Genomic DNA, 24,781 nt, shown 5'->3' on the forward strand with positions numbered 1-24,781 from the left:
ATTTACTGCAGTCTTTCTGCATGGAACTCTGCTGTAATGGGGAAAGTTTGTATATATGTGAGTACATATTCATGTCAGTGTGTGTGTATCTATGTGTGTGTATATAACCCCTATCAATTAAATAAACAAGATGCAGCAAGATGTTAGCCACTTTTACATAATTTCAGCAAGGCTCTAAAGGAGAGAACACAAGTTATCTTGTCTTTAAATAATCATTTCTGTGAATAATCAAGGCTTACTAATTGCTTTTTCAAATTCTCCAGCTCTGATTTTTACTTCACATGTTCAATATATATTTTTCTCTTGTACTTCTAAAATATTCTCCTGCTGGCTACTTACTAATTTCTTTGATAGTCTTTGATTTCATCAACTTATTTTATTCTATAAAAGTAACATTCCAAAGTCACTTTGTGCAATTTGTAAAAAAAAGAGATTTAAGGTTATGATTAAAAGTGGAAAATTCAAATTCTTTAAAATAATTTTGAATAAAATCATCTAGGTTTTTAAAACATTCATAAAAGTCTTGATCCTATCATTTGAATTTTTAAAAAGCCATGTTTATTAAAATGACTTTGCTCTAAATCCAGTAAAAGAAGATTCAGCTAACATTTATGATAAAAATTACTGTATTTGGAAATGTACTTCTTGGCTTTTACAATAATCAGAAGTCACTTTTTAAATGTCATATTACACACATACAGATACACACACACACACGTACTTGTTAGCTCTGGAGGATTAAAAATGTGTTTACATGAGATTCTTAAAGAAAAAAAAACTAGTTCATGTTTTAAATTAAATCCTTTTAGGCAATTAGATTTTTAGCCAGTAGCAGTAAAGAGCAGGTTTGTAATTCTAAAATTAATGTTAAAATAAATTATATATTACTTGAGAAACTACATTATGTTTTTGGCTCAGAGAACATTAAAAACCTGCCAACATCAAGAATATGTGTCCTGTAAACAGCGGGAAAAATGCAGATATTTCATTATGCCTTATGTTTTCTTTTCTTTTCATTTTATCACTATTGTTTAGATTCTGAGCATGATTGATATCAAAAAAAGCTTAAGAAATGTCAAACATATCATATCATTATGAAAATAATGAGAGTACATCTAAAATTCTCATACTAACTTTTAAAAGTTATGCATAGTATATACATATAATAGGCATATGGAATACTATTGCACATAATGAAATCTAAAACTGCAACAAATCCAACTTTCTAAAATTCAGTTCCTTTTTAAAAATATAATACAAAATAAAAAAGACATCTCCAAGTCATCTTATAATTATGGCGGCCTTGTAATTTACCATCCAAACTGAACTCTTAAGAGTGAAAGAGGGCATTATTAATCATTACTCTGAAAAAAGAAGTTTAACCTGGGGCTGTTCCAGGCAAACTAGTACCCATAATTATGGTTTTTTCCACAAGCTTCTTGTAATTTTAGGTACAGTTATTAATTCTTTCATTCAGGAGCTTAGTGCTGTAAGTGCATATAACACTGCTAGAGTGGTCTCAATGCATTGATGGACCAAACTCAGTTTAAGAGAATAATTTATATTCACAACTAGACACTATGAGAACAAGTATTTATATGGGCTTGCTACTTATTGCATCTTGATGTCTCAATTATTTCCTTCAAGTATGAAACTTTTTTATTTCTCTAGGTGCCTGAGAATTCCAACAGGTGGTCTAATTAGGTAAATAGAATGAGGATAACTGGACATTTGAGTTTCCTCCATTCATCAGGTAGGAAATGGTATCTGCCACTTAAGACTTAAGGGCTCCCACTTCCCACTCATGCAATATTATTCATTGACTTTAAAACATGAAGCTGATTCTCATCTAGCTTTGTTTGTTCACTTCTTTAGAATGGAGACTCTTCCAGAAGCTTCACTACTAACACTGAGAGTCAAGAAATTCTAATTCCAGAACTTGTGATTAATATTCATGAGAGAAATTTGTAAGTTAAACAACTTCATATTACCTATCTGCTGCCTTGTTATGGCCATATTTGGTTAGAAAGGGGCCAGAAGCTAAATAATTCCTGTGTGCAAGAACACTCTTTGTCTTGTGTGTTTTGTATTCAAGACACATAAACACTATATATAGTATTTGGGGTATATAGTCAAATTGTCTATGGGTTTCTGAGAGACAGAAAATGTTATTGGAAGGCTATATTGAGTCAGAAACATCAAAGATAGTCAATAATTTAGAAATGCATTTATTGATTAGATACTCAATGATAATGCCCAAAGTTTATTGTCATTGTGACATTTCTCCTGCCATGAATCAAAGGGTTCAGGTGCTTCTAGATGGAGGTCAGTAGAATAACAGTGCCCTGTTAGCACAGTTTTGATAGCACCTAAATACCCCACTTGACAACTTAGGTCCAACCTGAAACAATAAAAGCTTATCCTAATAAATTATCTAGTGCTGCTAAAGTGATTGATTTGCCAGTGACTATTAACCTCACTGTTATCCCAGGGTTGAAGGCTACTGAACTCTTGGCAACCTATGTGCCAGGAGGCTGCTGTTCTGTATTTTATCCTCATCTTGAGGATCGACCTAAGGCTCCAGCATCAAATTCAAGCATTTGCTTATCTTCAAAGTCTTATTGTACAAACAAAAGTTATGGATGGCACTTTGCAAAGGAGCACTTCTATATTTTTATTTTTGGAAGGCTACCCAGGTATAAAAACTCTCTGTGTTTTTGAAAAGTTTCTATTGGCTCTTTCCATGGAATATATTGCAGCAAAATTATCCTATAAAAGCAAGGTACAATTCAATTATCCTATAAAAGCAAGGTAGAATTATATCAAACATCAAGATCCAATCTCCAATAAGAGAAATGTCTTAAATTTTTATTTTACAGTATTAAATAATGACTCATTATATAAATTTCTATAATTATTTGTTTGCAAATAGAAACCAATTGTTGAATGCTAGTTTAAAAAATTTACAACAGCCCTCTGGGAGAATATTTAAATGGACAATATTTTATTGTGAAATACTTTATAAGAGGATTTTTACCCATTTTCCCATGTAGTTGATTACTTTATTACAACACTTATCCTATTTAATTTTTTAAATAATTTAACCATGCATTTCAAGAATACATTAAGTATTACGCATGAGAAACCTTTCTTCATGCGTACTTCAGTATGAGTGTATGGATGTGTATGTGTATTTGAGAAATACACTGATTTGTTGAAGAACTGATTGGTTGAAGGAGAAAGAGAGCAACCTTATGTTGTAGTGCTAAAATAAGCATTTATCATTCTGAGATGGGCTTTTGCACTCTTTTGAGTTCAGCTAAAATAAAATTCTGTGTTACCAAGAAGGAAAGGTGTAGTGAATAAATTTCTTTTCAACAGGAAGTGGGATACGAGCAAGAACACAGAGCTTGATGTTGGACAATCATGAATTCAATCCTAGCTCAGCAACTACATGTCCTTTCATGCTAGACAACTTATGTACACTCTAAGAATTCATTCACCTCCTAATATGGTTTTGATCTGTGTCCCCACCAAATCTCCTGTCAAATTATAATCCCTAATGTTGGAGGTGAGGCCTGATGAGAGGTAATTGGATCGTGGAGCAGAGTTCTCATGAATGGGTTAGCGTGATCCCCTTGGTGCTGTTCTCCTGATAGTGAGTGAGTCAGTTACGAGATCTGGTTGTTTAAAAGTGTATAGCATCTCCACCCTCTCTTTCTCCCTCCTGCTCCCGCCATGTAAGATGTGCCTGCTTCTCCTTCACTTTCAGCCATAATTGTAAGTTTCCTGAGGCCTCCTCAGAAGCAGATGCTGCCATGCGTCCTGTACAGCCTGTGGAACCGTGAGCCAAATAATCCTCTTTTCTTTATAAATTACCCAGTCTCAGGTATTTCTTTATAACAATGTGAGAATGGACTAATACACCTCCTTTGTGAGATGAGGATGTGCTGGGGTTATTCACTTACCTGTTCATTCTACTCCCCATGTTCTTCCACTCTAATCTGTGCCTCTGGAGATTGATATTTATGAAATCAATCAATCAATAAACTTTACCTTCTGATTTTCAGTTGAGTTCAGTGAATAGGAGGCACCAGCAGGAGAGTAATTTTTTTTCTCTGTGCCAGGCTGAAGACTGATGCTGCTGCTGTTTTCTCTAGGATGTACCCTTTGCAAGTCTAGGTCTTGTGGGGTGCTGGTAATTTTCAGGCCTATTGGTATAAATGATCTGGATTCCTTTGCTATCTCATGTGGGTTTTCTTAAATCTAGCCCTACTTATGTAATTGCTCCTTTCATTAAACAATTATTAATTTTCTTCTTTGAGCATGTCATTATCTGTTGGACCCAGACTCATATGGACAATAAATAAAATACTAGAAATATATGGTTGTTGATTGGGTTTATTTCTGTGTGAGAACATGAGTAAGACATATTCAAATTATGTCAAATAAATATTAGTTGAAGTAATCTAGGTCATATGCCTCAGTTTTGATTTAAAATGCCTGCCTACCTGTTGAAGCAGTAACAGGAGAGCCTTCGTGATCCAAAGGAATGAGTCTGCTTTTAGCACTTTTGGCTCCTCCGTCTACCAGGCTCCATGGTTTTCTCAAGACATACAACTATTCCAAACAGCTGTTATTAAGACATATGAAGGGCATTTTGTCCACTTCTCTATTTTGGAATGAGTCTTCTTTCCAACACTGAGGTTTTAAAGTAGTTCTGTCTAAAATTTGGCAAGTATGTGAATTTCCTAAGATGTCTGTCAGGAAAGTGACAATTGTAATGTTGTTAGAAAAAGAGGAATCCACATTGCTGATGAGATGACAATGCCTCAGTTACTGGATAACACAGATGACAGGAACCTGAAAACGGCTATGAATTCTTGACATTTCCCTGCAGGGCAAAGGGAGCACATATCGCACACTGCAAAGGTGGTAGTCAGTTGAAATAAATGATGCTTACAGGTGTTTCATTCTTCTTGGACACTTGATTAGAAGAAAGTGGCAAGTGTCATATGCTTAGTTTTAAACATCGGAATAAGAAAGAAAACCTCCCTCAGTCAATCTGCCTGTTCTGTGCTACAGAAACTGGAAACATCATCAAAGTATCATTCTAGAAACATGGGTTTCAGCCATGTCTCAATTCAAACTCCTTGACACATCAGCTAACTGCTGTAAGTTTCCTCTTAGTAAAGCATAAAATGAGGGTAAAATAATTACAGTCATATCTATATCACACATAGAAAGGATGAGAGAATTAAATCAGATACATATCTTTCCAATTCTGCTGTGTCAACTGTAGACAAATTGCTTAACTTTACTAGGACTTGGCTTCTTTACCTATAAAATGAGAAATGTTTAGGAGAGTTGTTTTCTGAGCAAGGTCATTAGAACCTGTAGGGTTCTTAAAAGGTTACAACAAGCCTAACTTAAATGTAAAATAGGTTTTCTTTGTCTGAAGTTATATCATCTCAGTGTAGAAGCTTACAAAATTACAATTAGTGAAATAAAAATGTATATTCAGTTAAGTTAAACATTCCAGAAGTAACCAATGACAAAACTGTATAACAGAAAAAATATAAACCATAATTTATAATACATATAATACATAATTATACATATTAGTATCATTGTATGTATTATAGTAAATTATATGTAAGTATTAACATATATACATGTGTGTGTTTGTGTGTGTGTGTGTATTTAAGCCATCAGCCTATACCACAACTAGGAGGGAAACACTAGAGCTGTTTTGCCTGGAGTCAGGAATAAGGCCAGAATTGTTTTAATATTGTGCTAGACAATTTAACCAATATAATAAATATGAAGCATAAATATAGATTTTTCTATAATTGAGAGGTCACAAATACCACTATTTTAAAATGTTTTTTATTTCCAAATATCAAACAGGGAAAAATAGAAAAAAACAAGAAAATAGTAAAAATATATTTAGAAATATTGTCATAGTTTCAACATCATGGTCAATTACAAGACTATTATACACACACACACTTATATATATTTTATATTATATGTATAATGTAATATATATATAAAATCTTTGCTTTATACCAGAAATCACCAGTACAAGCAGATTAACAAAAATTCTTAGAGTCTACAAAGAGCTCTTAATGTTATAACAGATCAATTAAATATCTAGGTAAAAAAAAATTCAGCCATAAATGACTATGAACAAAATACATGGTAATATTTCTTCAGTTTTAGATTGAGAAGGCATTTCCGAGTGTTGATCAAACAGGAAGAAACCTTAAACAGAAAAAGTAATAGATTTGGTTATATATAACTTTCACACACCAGAAACAAACGGTAAGCTATAAAAATATGGCTATAATTCATATTTGTTGCCAACGCATGACCAGATAATGTAATACATAAAGGCTTTTCTACTTACTCATTAATGAATTCAAGAAATATCTTAAAAAATAAAAACACCCTTAATTGAAACATAAGGAACATACACATATGAACAAATTTAAATAGCCAGTAAATATAGATATAAAAAGCAGCTCAGGAATAACTAATTTGCAAAAAACAAACAAACAAACAAAAAAACAGCCAAGAAGAGAAACATTTCATTAGCAAATCAGAAAAAAAAAAGAAAAACATAAAACAATTTGTAATTGTATGCTATTAAAATATTATGAAATACAATATATAGCATTATAATACTTTAGAATTTCTAGATTAAAAAGTAAAACAAAATTTGAAATAATTTTTTGAAATTCTATAAAACTGATTTAGGACATTAAGTAGAATGTATACGTTAAGGTAAACAGAAAAATTAACATCTTAAAAATATTCAATTTTAAAGTATAGAAACTTAGTTTCTTTCCTCATTTACATAATGTATCTTTCATTAACTATTTACTTTGAGTAGTCTGGCCTATAACTGTTTGACTTGGTGACCTTTGATTAATATTTGTATGACCAAACAGAGCCAATGTTGAAAGTGTGTGATGGAATAACATTCCAGGTGATCGAGCCAAATTGTGAGAAGCTAGACATGTTAAACATGAAAGGGACCATGCAGATTTTGAAAGTAGTAAGATCACTCTCACTGATGTGTATACATCATTTTGTAGTAACTGAAATACAAAATAATTCAGAATAGTGTCATATACTTCCTAGTTCCAAAATGCTCAGTCTTTAAAAAAATAAGTAAATTCATGTATAAGTAAGAAAAATCCAACTAGAGTCATACAAATGGCTAAGTCCATTTTACCATTTTCACAGTTTTCTCAAAAATGTTTAAACCAGTAGGCCACTTTAGAGTTTATGCACTTTAGAGAGTGCTTCCCAACTTACTATATATTTATTTAAATTATAATAATTTCAGGTTGTCTTAAATTCAAACATAATATTTCCAGATAATATATATTAAAAATGAAAAAATAAACTCTTATTAATGCTGTTCTATGTTTTTAGAAAGCCTTACCTCCCCTTATTCTCTCAATAAATCCATTAAGTACTTTATTAGCTTCATTTTATAAATAGACTAATTTGTCCAAGATTAAAGAGCTAGGAAGTTGTGGTCTATGATTCAAATCCATATATTCTGTGAGTCTTGTGAGTATATTCTGACCCTATTCAAACCACTGCTACGTATTGCTGTTAAAATATATTTGAGTTGTGAATAATAATGACAGTAATAACATATGTAAACACACACACACATAGTTTACTCTTTTTCTTTTTTTTTTTTTTTTCTGAGATGGAGTTTCACTCTTGTTGCCCAAGCTGGAGTGCAACGGCACGATCTCAGCTCACCAAAACCTCCACCTCCTGGGTTCAAGTGATTCTCCTGCCTCAGCCTCCCAAATAGCTGGGATTACAGGCATGCTCCACCACGCCTGGCTAATTTTGTGTTTTAGTAGAGTCGGGGTTTCTCCATGTTGGTCCGGCTGGTCTTGAACTCCTGACCTCAGGTAATCCATCCACCTCGGCCCTCCCAAATTACTGGGATTATAGGCGTGAGCCACCACACCCGGCTAAGCTTACTCTTTTGAATACATCTTTCTCTTTTCTTAGATATTTGTAACTTTCTGTTTTCACTTGAAAATTTTCTATGAGAATCTTCTCATAGACCCACAAATATGCACATATCCTTCTCACTTTTACTAGGACTACTTTTATATTGGTATGAAAAATATGATAACTGAGCCACACAAAACAATCAATACAATGACTATGTAAGATATAAACGTAAAACATAAACACTTTTGAACTTGCTATCCAACAGGAATTATAATATTGAAAGTTATCTAATCTGTCCAGTTGTCTCTTACCATAATAAAAATAACCAATCACCAAAACTTTTGTCCATTAATTATTTCTTTTTTTGCATTTTAAAATAAATGTATGATATACTTAGGTATTCCTAAAATATATATATAGCTTATGTTTGCCATATACGTTAGAGCTTTATTAAAACGTAGTATCATTCTCTAGCTATCATTACATCACTGAGATTCATTCATGCTATTTCATGATTATTTTATTTTTGTTTCTACATAATATTCCATTAGGCCAGAGATCAGCAACTTTTTCTGTTCATGGAGAGATAGTTAACATGTTTGACTCTGTGATGCAAATAATCAGTCGCAATTAGCTAACTCTGCTGTTTTACAGGAAAATCATCCATAAGTGATACCGAAAATAAAGGATATGGTTGTGCTCCAAGATAAATTTTTTTACTAAAACAGGAGGCTGGCCAACTTTAGCTCATGGGCCATAGTATACCAATTTCTGCATGACATGAATATAGCCAAATTTAGTTATGTGTCGTTGGGTTTATAGACACTTTTGTTGTGTCTAGTTTTTGCTATTATGAATGATTGTTGCTATGAACAAATTTAAGCAGAAGTTTCCTGACAAATATGTGTATGCTTGGAAGCGGAATGTCTAAGTTTTAATGTTCATATTTTAAAAGATAAAACCATATTGTTTAGCAGGATGGTTTTTAGCAATTTTCCATCTCACTAAAATGTATAAATCCCTGTTGACCCATATTTTTGCCACAATTTGATATAGTCAGGTATCTTATTTTTTGTCTACATATTTGTATCATATTATGGTGCAAATATGCATTTCCACTATATTAACAAGGGTATTTGGGCTTTGATTCATAAAAATATTTAATTTATGTAGAAATATCAATTAAATAAAAAGGTTTTGTTTCTTTAAAATACCTATAAATGTCTTTTGTCTATGTATATACTAAGTTTTTGTGTTTCACCTATTGAGTCTTGTGAGCATATTCTGAAAAGTAATTCCTTTTTCAAATACTTTGTTCCAGTTAGTGGCTTGTCTTTTTATTTTATAGACAATTTATTCAATAAACTGGTTTTTTTTTAATTTTAGTTTATTCAGGGGATCAGTCTTTTTGGGGGGTGATAGTATATTTTGTGTCTCCTGGGAAAACAAATGCATCAGAGTATTCTACATTGGCCTTAAGTATACTTTAACATTTGAATCCTTCATCCTTCTGGAATTGACATTTTGTGTATTAATGTGTGAAGATGCAATTTCAAAATGACCTCCCAGATGGGAAGTTATCCAACATCATTTATTGCATAGACCATTTCTTCCCCAGTGAAACTGATGTGACTTTGACCATATAGCAAGTTTCCATATGTGGCCTTTTAGTCAGCTAACTTTGTGTCCCATTGGTCAATGTAGTTTATGTCTGGGTTAATGTCACATTGACATGATTACTATAGTTTCATAAATGTCTTAATAACTGAGAGGAAATTTCTTTTTTTAGGGGTGACTTTGCCATTCTTAGTCCCTTTACCTACATATGAAGTTTAAAATTATATTGTCAATTTTCTCAAAAATCCTGCTGGGATTTTGATTAAAATTCTGTTAAATCTCTGAGTTAATTTTTAGAGAAATAATGCCTTTATAATAATGATTTTGATAGCATATTACAGTAATTTTTTGAATTTTCTTTGTGTCTTATATATCTTGTAAGATTTATTGCTAGATTCATTTCTAGATGCCTTAAACATTTACTGTGTTGGTATATTGTCACTTTTAAGAATATATTTTTACCTATTTTTGGAGTAGAGAAATGCAAATTCTTATTAATTCTAATAATAAAATAAGGTTTTTGCAGTTTTAGTTGTAGAAGTTGTAGCTTCTCTAAATAGTAATAATTTCAGTACATCTTTTTTGTCCTTACATGATGTCTTTTGTGTGTGTGTGCTACTGTGGTGACTGGGATATCCATGATAATGTTAAATAGAATAGCCTATATTGAGTTCCTTATCCTGTTCCTGTTCATAGACATAATACGTAATGATTACCAGTAGAAATAATGTTGACTGTGTTTTGGATAGATATCCTTTATCAGGTTATTCTCTTATTCCTATTACTTAAGGTTTTATTTTAAATTTCTAATTGGTTGCAGATTTTCACAAAAGGCTTTAACTCCATTCATTGTAATAAAATATCATATGAATCTCTTAGCATAGAATGACTTTTATAGATTTTAAAATATGTAACCATTTTGCACTTCTGGTATAAACCTTATTTGGTCATAACATATTCTCTTTATTTTAAATATACAGATGGGTTTGATTTGCTCAAATATTCTCCAAAATTTTATTCTATAAATAGTATTGCCCTGTAATTTCCCTAGTGATGTACGGTATTGATACCAGGATTCATCTGGTCTCACAGAATGAGTTGAGATGCGTATCTCCTTTTTACCACTCTAGAAGAATTTTTACATTATTTAAATAACCTGTTAATTTGAAGAGGAGAACACAACTGAAGCACTATTTGGATCCTGCATTAGCATTTTTGAATATTTTTCAACATTGGTTTAATTTCTTGAAAAAACTTAAATGTGTGATTCCTATATTTTGAGAGTAATATTTGTATTTGTCTAGTTATTTGTCCCTTTCAACTAAGTTTTCAAATGTTGGCATGAAGTGGTCATATATGTAACTTTGATATTTTTACTATCCAACGAATCTTTATCAATGTACCCAGATTTATTTATACAATAGTTTATTAGTGTGATTTCTCTATTTTCTTGTCACAATTGACCACAGGTATTAATATTTTCAAAACAAATTATTTTCTGTGATACATCTTTCCATTACATTTTTTTGCTTTCTGTTTTACTTTTTTTTACTTTTATTATCTTTTCCCCTCTACTTACTTCTAGATAGTCTGTTATTATTTTTCTAACTTCTTAAATGTTATTTTTTATATAAGATCTGACATATTTTTTAGATCTCAGTTTAAAGTTCTCTCAAGTAAGTCTGAGCTCTCAAAAAAGTAGACATCAGCTTTTTACTAAATTAATTCTCCTTTTAAACACTCACATATTTACTTCCAAACTAATATTAAACTTTTTATTTAGCATACTTATCAATATATAATATACCCTGCTATGTAAGGAGACTTTATATAAGATACTTTAAATAAAGTTTCCATCATAATTTCAAGAGAAATTATTTGAAAATATAAGCATTAGTAATATCCATCTTACATTGGATATATCAGAATCTTTTACAATATTCCACAACACCTGGAAATATTAAACAAATGTACCCAGATGTTAGTGACTGAATGTTTGTATTCTTTCCTAATTTATATGTTGAATTCAAGGTTACTTCAATGTGGGACCTTGGGAGGTAACTGGTTTAGATGAGTTTATGAGGGTGGAGACCTCATGATAAAATTAATGCCCTTATGGGCCGGGCGCGGTGGCTCACACCTGTAATCCCAGCACTTTGGGAAGCCGAGGCAGGCGGATCACAAGGTCAGGAGATCGAGACCATCCTGGCTAACATGGTGAAACCCCGTCTCTACTAAAAATACAAAAAAATTAGCCAGGCGTGGTGGTGGGGGCCTGTAATCCCAGTTACTCGGGAGGCTGAGGCAGGAGAATGGCATGAACCTTGGAGGCGGAGCTTGCAGTGAGCTGAGATCCTGCTACTGCACTCCAGCCTGGGCAACAGAGCAAGACTCTGTCTCAAAAAAAAAAAAAAAAAAAAAAAAAAAAAAAAAAAAAAAAAAATTAATGCCTTTATAAAAAGAGGAAGAGATCTCTGGGCTTTCTTCCTCTGCCATGTGAGGATACAATGGGAAGGCAGCATTCTCTAAGCCAGAAAGAGGGCCTTCACCAAGAAACAAATCTGATAGCACTCTGATCTTGTACTTCCTAGCCTCCAGGACTTTGAAAAACAAATGTCTATTTTTTAAGCCATGCAGTCTATGGTATTTTGTTTTAGACTCCTGAACTAAGACATTATGCATCTTCATGTGGGACTATTCTACCATCATTGATGCCAGACTAAATCCACTGAAAGTCCTCGTGGGTTCTTAAGCCATAGAGTGGCCCAGAACACAGTTATAATGGCACTGAAGAGAAGGCAGTAACTGACCACTGTCAGGACCTCCATCTGAAACATGAGTTTATTGGACACAGGGTAATGAAAAACAGTATGTCTTCTATCCAAGCCAATTTGAGTGTATATTTATATGACATGATTGTTATCTATGTGATAGTGAAAGAAATTTGCATGGCTCTGAAGTATAATTATTCCTTCTTTCAGTAGCTTAGCAGAGACAGTTTTCTACTCAGAGAACTCACTAGGTCTAAGCCCCCAAGCAAGACAGACTAATTTTAGGCACTGGTTTTCAGAGGACTTACCTTTCTTAAAAGGACAACTCCTCATCCAGAGTGCATCCATTGTCACATAGTCATATAGATCGTCACTCCTTGTCTATCATTCATACAGAGACTCAAGTGGCATTTTGACCATGGTGTTCACTTGAAGATTTTCTTGACTCAGCCCAAGCTGTGGTATGCTATGAGAATCAATTGTGCTCACTCTGTAACTTCTCTGCTTATCTTTCCCCAAATATGCATCGTGCTGCTGATATGTACCCATGACCCCTTTGAGCAACACACACACAAAAAAAAATTAATGGCATAGATAAATATGTGGTAATGATAGTATAATTTAAAATATAATACATTCATGCAAATGGGTGCATATGCACATATGCATTTGTATATGGATGATCACTTATCAAAATGATAAGCTGGGCTTTTTTTTTTTTGAGATGGAGTTTCGCTCTTGTTGCCCAGGCTGGAGTGCAATGGTACGATCATGGCTCACTGCAACCTCTGCCTCCCAGGGTCAAGCAATTCTCTTTCCTCAGCCTCCCAAGTAGCTGGAATTACAAGCATGTGCCACCATGCCCAGTTAATTTTGTATTTTTAGTAGAGATGAGATTTCACCATGTTGGTCAGTGCGGTCTCGAACTCCTGATCTCAGGTGATCCACTGACTTCGGCCTCCCAAAGTGCTGGGATTACAGGCGTGAGCCACCATGCCCGGCCATTTTTTTGTTTGTTTGTTCTTTTGGGTATTTTTCAAATATCCCTGTGTGAAAACTGACTGTTATATTCACAATAAAAAATATGTTGTTTCTTTAACAAATTATGCAGTCAATTTAAGGCCCAATTAAGTATTCTATCCTATAAATTTCTACTCTTCACAACTGATATGACCCTGGAAATTTCAAATGCTTTGCTAATGAAATAATATACATCATAATCCTTACACATCCTAATGGATATTGTTACTGGTGTCAACACCCACCATTCCAGAACCTGAGAACATTTAACATCCCAGGGCATCATTCAGGAAGATGAATCCATGTTTATCTCAAAAAATAAGAGTTTACTGACAAATTTTCCACTGTTTCCTAGGGATCAGGCACTGTCTCATCCAAACCTGCACCAGTGAGGCAAATTTTACAACGACTCCATAAGTACACAAACACAATACTTTCTGAAGTGTCTTCATAATTTGTTTCCACCATCATGTCACTTATATTCAGTCAGTAAAGTAGAAGACTTAAAATGTTTCTAATATTTCATTTATAGTGATGGTCTGTGATTGCCTTCCATATCACATTTGCAGTCGTCCAAAGAGTTCATGTCTCTAAATAGGTCTTTGATATGCTCCCAACAATCATCGACATTTTTAAATTACATAAATTTTACATAACATAGAGAAAACATACCTTTTAAAAAACCTTTCCCCTGTATTTACTTGCTATCAAGAACTCACATGTGCATGCGATCAAAAACGTATTGAGATTGCAGCTAAGATATACTCAGTCTTAATTCCCTCTTGCTAAGCTTCCTCGAAATGCATATATAAAAAAGAAAATTAAGAAAACTAGGTTCCAAAATGTTTGGAAAATTAAGAAGAGGAGAGAAAACAACAAACCAATATTTTAACAGTTTAAACAAAATACCCATAATTCTAATTTGGAGATACTAATTTTTCTAGAGGTATGTTTTCACAAAATTATGTTAATAATTGTAGCATAATACAAACTTTAGAAGAGCTCTAGAGAAATTTGTGTACCTCATAACAATCTCTGCAAAGTGAATTATGATGAAGATGAAGGAAAACATGGACTTTACAACACCCTCGCCTTCACAAGAACTCATACAAATAGAGAGTATAGTTTTTAATAGGAAAATCTAAGGTATTATGCATATAATGGGACTTTTGGATCAAGTTCTCAAGTGTTTCTGAGTACTGTTTTCTTTATTTTCAAGGCTACTCTTACACACCTGAGTCTAGGAAGTCTTTCAAGTCAGGCTCAAGTGGAACCAGGCTGAGGAGCAGGGAACGACAGCTCAATTCTAGATGGGAAGAGAGCTTCCACTCCCTGGCCCGATATGATTGGGACACAGAGCGTGAGAAAAGAATGGTTGGACAGTAGGCTATGGCATGTAAGAATGGTGAGGTATAAGTTTAAACGATGAGGGTGAGTAGGGACCGTGTTATAAAATAATGGCACTTGAGTGTCACGGGGTGAACTGTGTCTCTCTAAAATTTATATGTTGAAATATTAACCCTTACCACCTCAAACTGTGAATCCATTTAGAAACAGGGCTTTAAAAGAGGTAATTTAGGTAAAAAGAGGTGTTATGAATGGGCCCTAATCTGATATAATTGGTGTCCATAAGAAAAGGATATTACGATAGGAAATAACCAGAGGAAAAGCCATGTGGGGACACAGAAAGAAGGAGAACCATTTGCAAGCCAAAGAATAAGGGCCCAGAAGAAACTACCTGATGAGACCTTAATCTTGGATTTCCAGTCTCCAGAACCATGAGAATATAAACTTTCTCGTTTAAGTGATCCAGTCTGTGTTATTTTGTTATGGCAGAACTAGTAAACTATTGCATCTATTAACGGAGATCTGTTTTTACCCTGTGAATTAAAGAAACCACTGGTGGTTAAATAGGGAAGAGACTCCAATTTACTAAGAAATTAATTTTGCAAGACTCAATATATTTCATACCTTGAGCTTTGCTCTTAAATCCATTGGGAACAGAGATCTCCCTATCAGTTAAGACATCCCAGTTTACTTTTGAATGTATCTGACTGCTACATATGTAAATATAGATACAGATATTTTTTCTTTGATGAAAGTCATCCTGAACTTCCCTGCAAGTTTGTTGCTCTGGCTTCTTCTTAGGAGTTACCCAAAATAGTTCTACTGTATCGTGCACATGAAAACCCTTCCAATATTTAACAAAAGTTTCCTGTTGTCATCTAAATGCTCTTTTTCAATACATTTGTTAAATAATTGTAATCAATTACCACCCTTATAAGCTATCCCTGAACTAATTTTTTTTCAGTACACATATTTGAGTGCAACATTGAATGTGAATATAATACTTAACAACTTATAACATTTATTTCACTTTTGCCACATGAAATGCATTGTGTTACTCATAGTGTTTTCTTTCAGTTTATGTGTTGATATTTATAGAACTTCTCTAGTGAAGAAACTAAGACACTGAAAGAATAAGTGATTGTCAAACAGCAAAAATGTTGTGGAGTCAAAATACAAACTGTATCTATCTGATTCCAAGCTGGACCTCTTAACAGGTAAAAAATATGATTTCTAAACATCATTAGATCATCGATTCAGTACAAATTTGTGGGTTGAATGGAAAAGAGGAGTGCATTATCATTTCCTTTGTCTTAGAAACTATTCTTCTACTGATTCAACTTGATTTTAGAGACAGTTTAAAACCATTTGGTCTTATGGATTTTCTTTCTATTTTCTCTTCCTTTCTTTCTTTCTTTCTTTCTTCTTTCCTTCCTTTCATTTGTTGTGTGGGGGCGGGGGGTGGGGCAGAGTTGAGATGGGGTCTCACTTTGTCACCCAGGCTGGAGTGCAGTGGCACAATCACGGTTCACTGCAGCCTCAACCTCCTAGGCTCAACAGTTGCTCTCACCTCAGCCTCTCAAGTCACTGGGACCACAGGTGTGCACCACCACATCCAGCTATTTTATTTTTATTTTTTGTAGAGATGTTATCACTCTGTGTTGTCCAGGCTCGTCTTAAACCCCTAGACTCAAACAATCCTTCAGCCCTGGCCCCCTGACACAATTGCTTTCAATCCATAATTTGCCTACACTTAATTTTATGAATGGTTTTATGTATCTGAGTTCAGGAGCTTTTATTTGTATTTTTTCCTTACTCTATTTGGTCTATAATTTCAACATATTGATATAATTTTATAAAATCTTGATTTAAAATACAAATTATTTTCTATCCTTTTCAACTTCGTATGCTAAATTTTGGCAAGGGTGATTTGTTTTCATTCAAAAAGTTGATAGACATATCAACTAGTACAGGATATTGTAGTCACATCCTTATAGTTGAATGGCCACTCTTGATCACATATTTACCCACTTATAAATCTATATTATTATTATTCAGACTATATTTCTCTAGATTCTTAGAGTAACTTAATTAAATATATTTTGTTAAATATCTTGCAGAAAATAAAATTTTATGTAGATAGTATTCTTATAATGTGCCTTTATAACACTAGATTAAAAAGAAATTGGTAAGAATTATAAAGGAAAGTTGGAATTATGAGACACTGCCTTTCATAAGTTACAGGAGGCAGTAGATACTATATTTATAAAAAAAAAAAACTAGAAATAAAACCTAGACATCTATCTTTCAATTTTAGCAGGTAATTTTACTAGGCTTCTTTTTTTTTTCTTTTTTTATTTATTTTTAGTTTAAAATCTTTTTTTATTTATTATTATTATACTTTAAGTTTTAGGGTACATGTGCACAATGTGCAGGTTTGTTACATATGTATACATGTGCCATGCTGGTGCGCTGCACCCACTAACTCGTCATCTAGCATTAGGTATATCTCCCAGTGCTATCCCTCCAGGGTGTGATGTTCCCCTTCCTGTGTCCATGTGTTCTCATTGTTCAATTCCCACCTATGAGTGAGAATATGCGGTGTTTGGTTTTTTGTTCTTGCGATAGGCTTCTAAATAATAAGAAGAAAGTTTTATATAATTCATATTGTGGTTATAAATATTAAATAGAGATGGATTTTCAAAGCATCATAAACTCATCAATCCACCTACCCAATGTTGTTATTATAGAAGTTTCTTTATTTTTCTACTGTTCTCATAGCTTTTGAGGGTCTCTAGTCTCTTTGGGTGCTTTCATTTACTGCTAGTTTTCCATAATAATTTATATGCTTGTAAATCCCAAATTAATAGCAATAACATATACCTGCAAGCACTTTAATTGTAGTATTCGTACTATGGATGTCATCATCTTCACCACTCCCATTCCAACACAATATTAGCTACTGACCCCAATAATCATTAAGTCATTCAAAATAGAAAGTAGACTCCTTCCTCTTCTTCACTTTAAATGCAATTAGACATGATGATCTACATACATTAACTAGCAAACTATTTTTCAGACATCTTTCCCATTTTACTTTGGCAGCCACAACAGAAAATTAACCAGCCTATCTGTTTCCAGGAATCTCAATCTTCTGCACCGATATCAGGATATCAGAGTCATCTTTGTAAAATATAAATAAGATTATGCTATTCAGTATTTTAAAATCTGCTAGTGGTTGGCAGGGCACGGTGGCTTACACCTATAATCCCAGCACTTTGGGAGGGCAAGGCAGGTGAATCACCTGAGGTCAGGAGTTTGAGACCAGCCTGGCCAATATGGTGAAACCCCATCTCTACTAAAAATACAAAAATTAGCTGGGCGTGGTGGCGGGTGCCTGTAATCCCAGCTGCTCGGGAGGCTGAAGCAGGAGAATCACCTGAACCTGGGAGGCAGAGGTTGCCGTGAGCAGAGATCGTGCCATTGCATGCCAGCCTGGGTGACAGGAGAGAAATTCCATCTCAAAAAAAAAGAAAAAAGAAATTTCCCATCAACCACAGAGCTACATCCAACTGTCAACATGGCATACAATTTCCTTGATGGTATAGTTTCAGTTTTGAATTACACCAAGCTTCTCATATGTTAAAGACACCAGAACGCAAGAATTTCAAAAGAAATATTATTTTCAATAATAAGTAGTTTTATGTTTTTAAAAAAACCCTCCAAATGTATTATTATAAGAATGATCTATTCCTTACTGGACTTTTTATGTTAACTTTACGGTTTTAAATTTTTTAAACAGTTTAATTACACATGGAGATGGAAAAGTTTTGACCATTTAGACCATTCAATCATTTCAAACCAACCCTTTAATCCCCAAATTACCACCAGATTTTCTTATAATTTTCTGCCTTAAATAGTTTCTATTCACATTTCCACAGAGCTTGATGTTCCCACTCTCTCTCATGCTTTTTCTTGCTATCAAATTCTTGAAAAGATTTTTTTTTCACTTTGTGTAATAACTTGTCCATATCTACCACCATTTTTACCTAGACTTACGGCATCTTGTCGTCTAACATCTGCTCATCATCGAGAACTCTATGCTGACATTTTGGTTATACAGCAACCCTTTCTTATTTAAGGTATTTTTTCCATGTTTGCACATGTATACAATAACCACATAAGCTGATATAATTGTATCTATAATATTATAACACAATTAACTACTTATGAACATATCCTCTACATTAAATGCTTGAGGAAAGGATTTGTGATTCTTTTTTCCCTTTTAGAACCAACATGCGGCAGTGTCTTCCATGTTGTCAATGTTTACTAATTATTTGTAGAATGAGTTAACATGTATTTCACTTATAAATGACAGTAGATGGATAGATAATTAATAATATTAATGTTAAATGTTTATATATTGTCTCTTCACGTTCCTAAAAAATAGGGAAGAACAATTTCAAATAAAAATATAAAACTCCAGGGTTTGTAATATTTATAATTGGTTTCTTACATTTTAGAAGCAATGATATTTGTCTATCTGCAGGCTATTGATGAATTAATAATTCCTTTGAAGGTGCATTTTAGTTGCTTGGGTTCTGTGGACCTAATGCAAAATTTAGAATTGGAATGAAGGATACGTGGCAGGAGAGCCAAAGGTAGAGCTACATGTTCAAATAGTGCGTGTAGAAATTAATCTAAATCCACAGTATAAAAGGAGCTCTTCATCTTTTAGCTACAAATGTTCATATGTACCATAACTGTTTTACTTTGAATGTAAGTATATAAATGGTCCCCTTCACTAATTTAAGATATAATCATAATTGCTTCATTTAAATTCGGTTTTTCAAGTGTAATATTCTCATACTTTATTGTCAGAAAATCAGGTATGTCTCTCTTAATATTTTCTTTCTTTTTTTTTTTGAGACGGAGTCTCACTCTGTCACCAAGGCTGGAGTGCAGTGGCCTGATCTCGGCTCTTTGCAACCCCTGCCTACTGGGTTCAAGTGATTCTCCCACCTCAGCCTCCCGAATAGCTGGAATTACAGGCACCCACCATCAATGTCAGGCTAATTTTTGTATTTTTGTAGAGATGGGGTTTCACCATGTTGGCCAGGCTGGTCGTGAACTCCTGACCTCAGGTGATCCACTCACCTCGGCCTCCCAAAGTGCTGGGATTACAGGCGTGAACCCCCATGCCCGGCCAATATTTTCTACCAAATTGTCTGAGATCCTCTGCAGCTTAGTAATTTGTTCATGTACTCAGCAAATATTTGTAGAGTGCCTACTATATATCAGGCATGCACAAGGCATTCAGGATACATTAGTGAATACAGCAGTCAAACTCCCTACCCTCAGGGATCTCATATTTTTGTAAGGGGGAGCATTATTTACATTAATTACATTTGTAAGTGGAAGCACTATTATGTTAATACTAATTGACATAATTAAGAAGTAAATGAAATTGTACTTGAGAAAATAACAAGTGACATGTAAAAATGTAAAAAAGTAGAAGAAAAAAATGTACAGTAGAACAAACAGGATTGTGAATGTGTGCATGTGGGAGGGTTCTGGAGAAAGCAGTAAACTACAGTATTAAGTAGGGTGATTCGGGTAATCTTAAAAGAGAAGATGCCACCTCCTCCCAAAATTAAGGAAGGCAATACAGTTAGCAAGGAAATAGCTGGTGTAGACCAGTCCAGGTACTGAAAAGAGCTTGAACAATGCCCTAAGACAGAAGCATACCTGATCTTTGCAATGAACACAAAGAAATCCAGTGTCTCAGAGAATGATGAGGAAAGGGGTGTTGAGTGTTTAAGGCCTTAGAAGTAAGGGGTTCAAGCCGGGGAAAACACACACGCCTTTGAAAGAATTTTGGCTATTACTCTGAGTTAAAAAGGGAGGCGCAGAAAATTTATTAGCAGATGTGTTATTTAATTTAACTTAAATTTTGAATGAGCAGTGGCTGTTTTTAAAGCTTAGGTTGTAGTTCTGCTCAGAGATAACCCAGGCAAGAAATATTGGTGTGTTCGGCCAGAGTGGGACAGTGCAGTAGTTCCAAGTGTCCTGATACTAAATATATGGTAGGAACAGCCAATAGGATTTCCTGATGGATTAGAATATTCGGCTTGTTTTTAAAAGAGTAAAAATTCACCCCCAGGAATTTGACCTAAGCAAGTTAAAAAATGCTATCAGCAACAACAGAGGTGGGGAAAGTAGTGAGTAAAGCATGTATGGAAGAAGATTGGGAAATCAGGTTAGGATATATTGAGTTACATGCTTCTTAGACATCCTGTAGGCAGTTTGATATACGAGTTCAGAGTTCAGGCAGTGGAGTTCACAGGAGTCCATCGCAGTTTCCTAACAAAAGATAGAGAAGAGGGCCGGGCGCAGTGGCGCATGCCTGTAATCCCAGCACTTTGGGAGCCTGAGGCGGGCAGATCACGAGGTCAGGAGATCGAGACCATCCTGGCTAACAAGGTGAAACCCCGTCTCTACTAAAAATACAAAAAATTAGCCGGGCATGGTGGCGGGCGCCTGTAGGCCTGTAGTCCCAGCTACTCAGGAGGCTGAGGCAGGAGAATGGCGTGAACCTGGGAGGTGGAGCTTGCAGTGAGCCGAGATCGCACCACTGGACTCCAGCCTGGGAGACAGAGCGAGACTCTGTCTCAAAAAAAAAAAAAAAAAAAAAAAAGATAGAGAAGAAAAGAGGTTGAGCAGACTCAGTGCTATCATTTTCTTTCGTGCTACGTGTTCACTGAGGAATACTGGACTTTTAAACCTAAGAATATTATATCAATCTTCTTTTTTGTCTTCTGTAAATATAGGTTTCTCCAGAAAGATCAGCCTTTCTCCAAACACAAAATAAGATGCCTGAAAGTAGGTGCTTAGTAAGCTTACGTTTTCATAGCTAAGAAATGTCATCCAACTAATGTCTGTCATAAAAACAGAAAATTTCTTCCAAGGCGATGGGTTGTTCCTTTCTCTGGAAGTAATAAATGGCAGTATAATATAAACAAGCTTTCCATATTTTGTATCTGTAAACAAGATCAACCTTGTAAGGGTAAGTTGCATACCTTTCAACTGTGTAAATATAGACATATGTATGTTGTTTGTGATATATGCATTTACATATTCATATAGATAAGTATATGTATATACATGTAGACATAGCTATTTATATTTGTACAAACACAAATATTCATGTAAAGAGTTGAAATGTAAGGATTAAGGTATTATGTACAATCACCTTCTAAAATGAATGATAATTTGAATTTTTTTTTATTTTCCTGTTATGGAACTGGACTCATGTGAGAATGACTAATTCAAGATCAGATATTTAAGTTGTCCAAAATCCTGAAAACATGTACAGTGTTGTTTTGGCCATTGAAAAATCTAAAAGAAAAAAGTCATTAGTTCTAAACAACATTCAAAAAAAAAAAATAGCTAAGGATTTGCTTGTCATTTTATAACTACATACATTAAATGTAGTTATAAAGAAGAGCATTAAATCATGATAAAGGAATCAATTTAACAAGATTTAACTATCTTAAATATATATGAACCCAACATTGGAGCAACCAGATTTATGAAACAGGTACTTCTAAACCTATGAAAAGACTTAGACAGTGACACAATAATAGTGGGAGTCTACAACTCCCCACTGATATTACCAGGCAGATCATCAAGGCAGAAAAATAACAGAAATTCTGGACTTAAACTTGATACATGACTGATTGGACCTAATAGACATCCACAGAATGCTTCACCCATCAGCCACAGAATGTACTTTCTTTTAATCTTCACACAGAACATATTCCAAGATTGACTATATGCTCAATCATAAAGCAAGTCTCAATACATTCCAAAAATCACAATCATAGCAATAATACTCTTGGACCCCCGTGGAATACAAACAGAAACTAATATCAAGAAGATCTCTCAAAATCACATGGTTACATAAAAATTAAACAACTTGCTCCTGAATAACATTTGGATAAACAACAAACTTAAGGCAAAAACCCAAAAATTCTTTGAAAGGAATGAAAACAGAGACACAGCACACCAAAATCTCTGGGATGCAGCAAAAATAGTGTTAAGAGGAAACTTTATAGCAGTAAACATCTACCTCAAAAAGCCAGAAGTTTCTCAAATTAACGGTCTAACATCTCACCGAGAGGAACTAAAAAATATATAGTTTGTGTCAAACTTTGACTCTACCCTACTTACCACCATTACCAAACCCTACATATAAAATAAGAAGACATTATCTTTTTTGTCTTTCAGTCAGTAAGTGAGGCAAAGAAAGCTTTAGGTTTTGAGGATAAAAGGCAGTACATGTTAGAAACTAGCTTACTAATCCTCCTGATCCTCTTCTGCAGTATGAGTTTTTGAGACAGATGCTGACATGATTGACAGCAATCTACCAGGAAAGCCAGCAATTTGCTTCTGCTCACTCTCCCAACACTGAAGAGAGTTGTGATGATCCAATTAAATGAAAAATCAAAAAAGTTTTCCCCTTGAATTCCTTCTTAATCCCTCTCTTAGAAATATTTATAAAACTTCACAATCTAAAGGCCCTTGATCATAAATTGAAATTTAGGGCTAGATTCTTCAATCTAGTGAAGTTCACCCAAAAGACTCCACAATTATTCAGAAACTCATTCTAGATCTCTTTTTACTCTCTATTGTGAACTGAGTCTCTGAGACCATATTCCAATCATAATTCCAACCCTTAGCTTAATTAACTGATGTTAAATATATCCATATGGAATTAAATGACTGTCTCTGTGCTGCTATAACAAAATACTCGAGACTGGGTATTTGTAAGTAACAAAGATTTATTTCTCACAGTCCAGAAGCCGTGAAGTCCCAGATCAATTCACCAGCAGGTTCAATGTCTGATGATGGCCCGTGCCTCATAGATGACACCAAAGATGCCCTCACATGGTCAAAGGGCACAAAATAAGGATGAATGCTGTGTCCTCACTTGGTAGAAGGACAGCAAAGCAGCACAAGGAGAGTAGCCTAGTTCCCTCCAACACTTTCATATCAAGAATAATCTATTCAAGATGGTGGAGCCCTTATGATTTAATCACTTCCCCACAGACCCCACCTCATAATATCCCCACAATGGGGATTAATTTTCACCACATAAAGTTTGAGGGACATTCATTCATGCAATAGCACCCCACCAACATGTTAATATTTAATTGATTCACTTCTTTATATCTGACTTTCTCTTACCCTGTACTCAGTTTTGAGGATGTGCTCTCCTTCCACTACTCCTGCCTTCATGATATGGCCATGGAAAAATATTACAAGAACACAATAACTATTAAGTAAGTTTATTATAAGCACTACTTTTAAAAGGGGTAATCAAATGTCCCATAAGAATTACGTGATTTTTTAAAACAAACAAACAAAATACATAACGTGTTCTTACAAGGCATATGAAGTTACTGAAGAAGCTCCTTCTCAAACATAGTAGGGGCAAGAGCAGGTTTAGAGGTAAAGCCAGAATAGTTTTCTGAAGGCATCAAGCCCTAGTGCTTCCCACACTTCATGGAATGGTTTCGCACTCTTCATGTTCAAGTGAACTGTTCATTTGCACTCCATCAAATTTACAAAAAAGAGATAGATTTTTTTAACTGAAACCCAAAAAAGGAAATTAAAAATACCTGAGAGAGATTGTTAATTACCCATGTAATGACAATTTTTTTCAGATGCAATGATAAATTAGAGGTTTAAACCTAGTTCACATTAATCTCTGGGACATTTAAGGTGCAAAACTTCTTGAGGGACTTTCAACTTGAGATACAGACGGGAAATATGTTTTATATTGCCTTAGAAGTAAATATTGCCATTCTTTAGAGCATTTCTCCAACTCAACCCTTTGTCTTTAAAGAATTTTCAAAGTATAAATAAAAATATAAGAGAGATTAAATAATTTTAATAGGCAAACTAAATATAATATTATTTTTTAAAATATGTTCAAGATTTGAAAACGTACAGTAGGGCGGCCA

The sequence above is a fragment of the Pongo abelii genome, chromosome 3 (assembly GCF_028885655.2).
Source record: "Pongo abelii isolate AG06213 chromosome 3, NHGRI_mPonAbe1-v2.0_pri, whole genome shotgun sequence".
NCBI lineage: Eukaryota > Metazoa > Chordata > Mammalia > Primates > Hominidae > Pongo > Pongo abelii.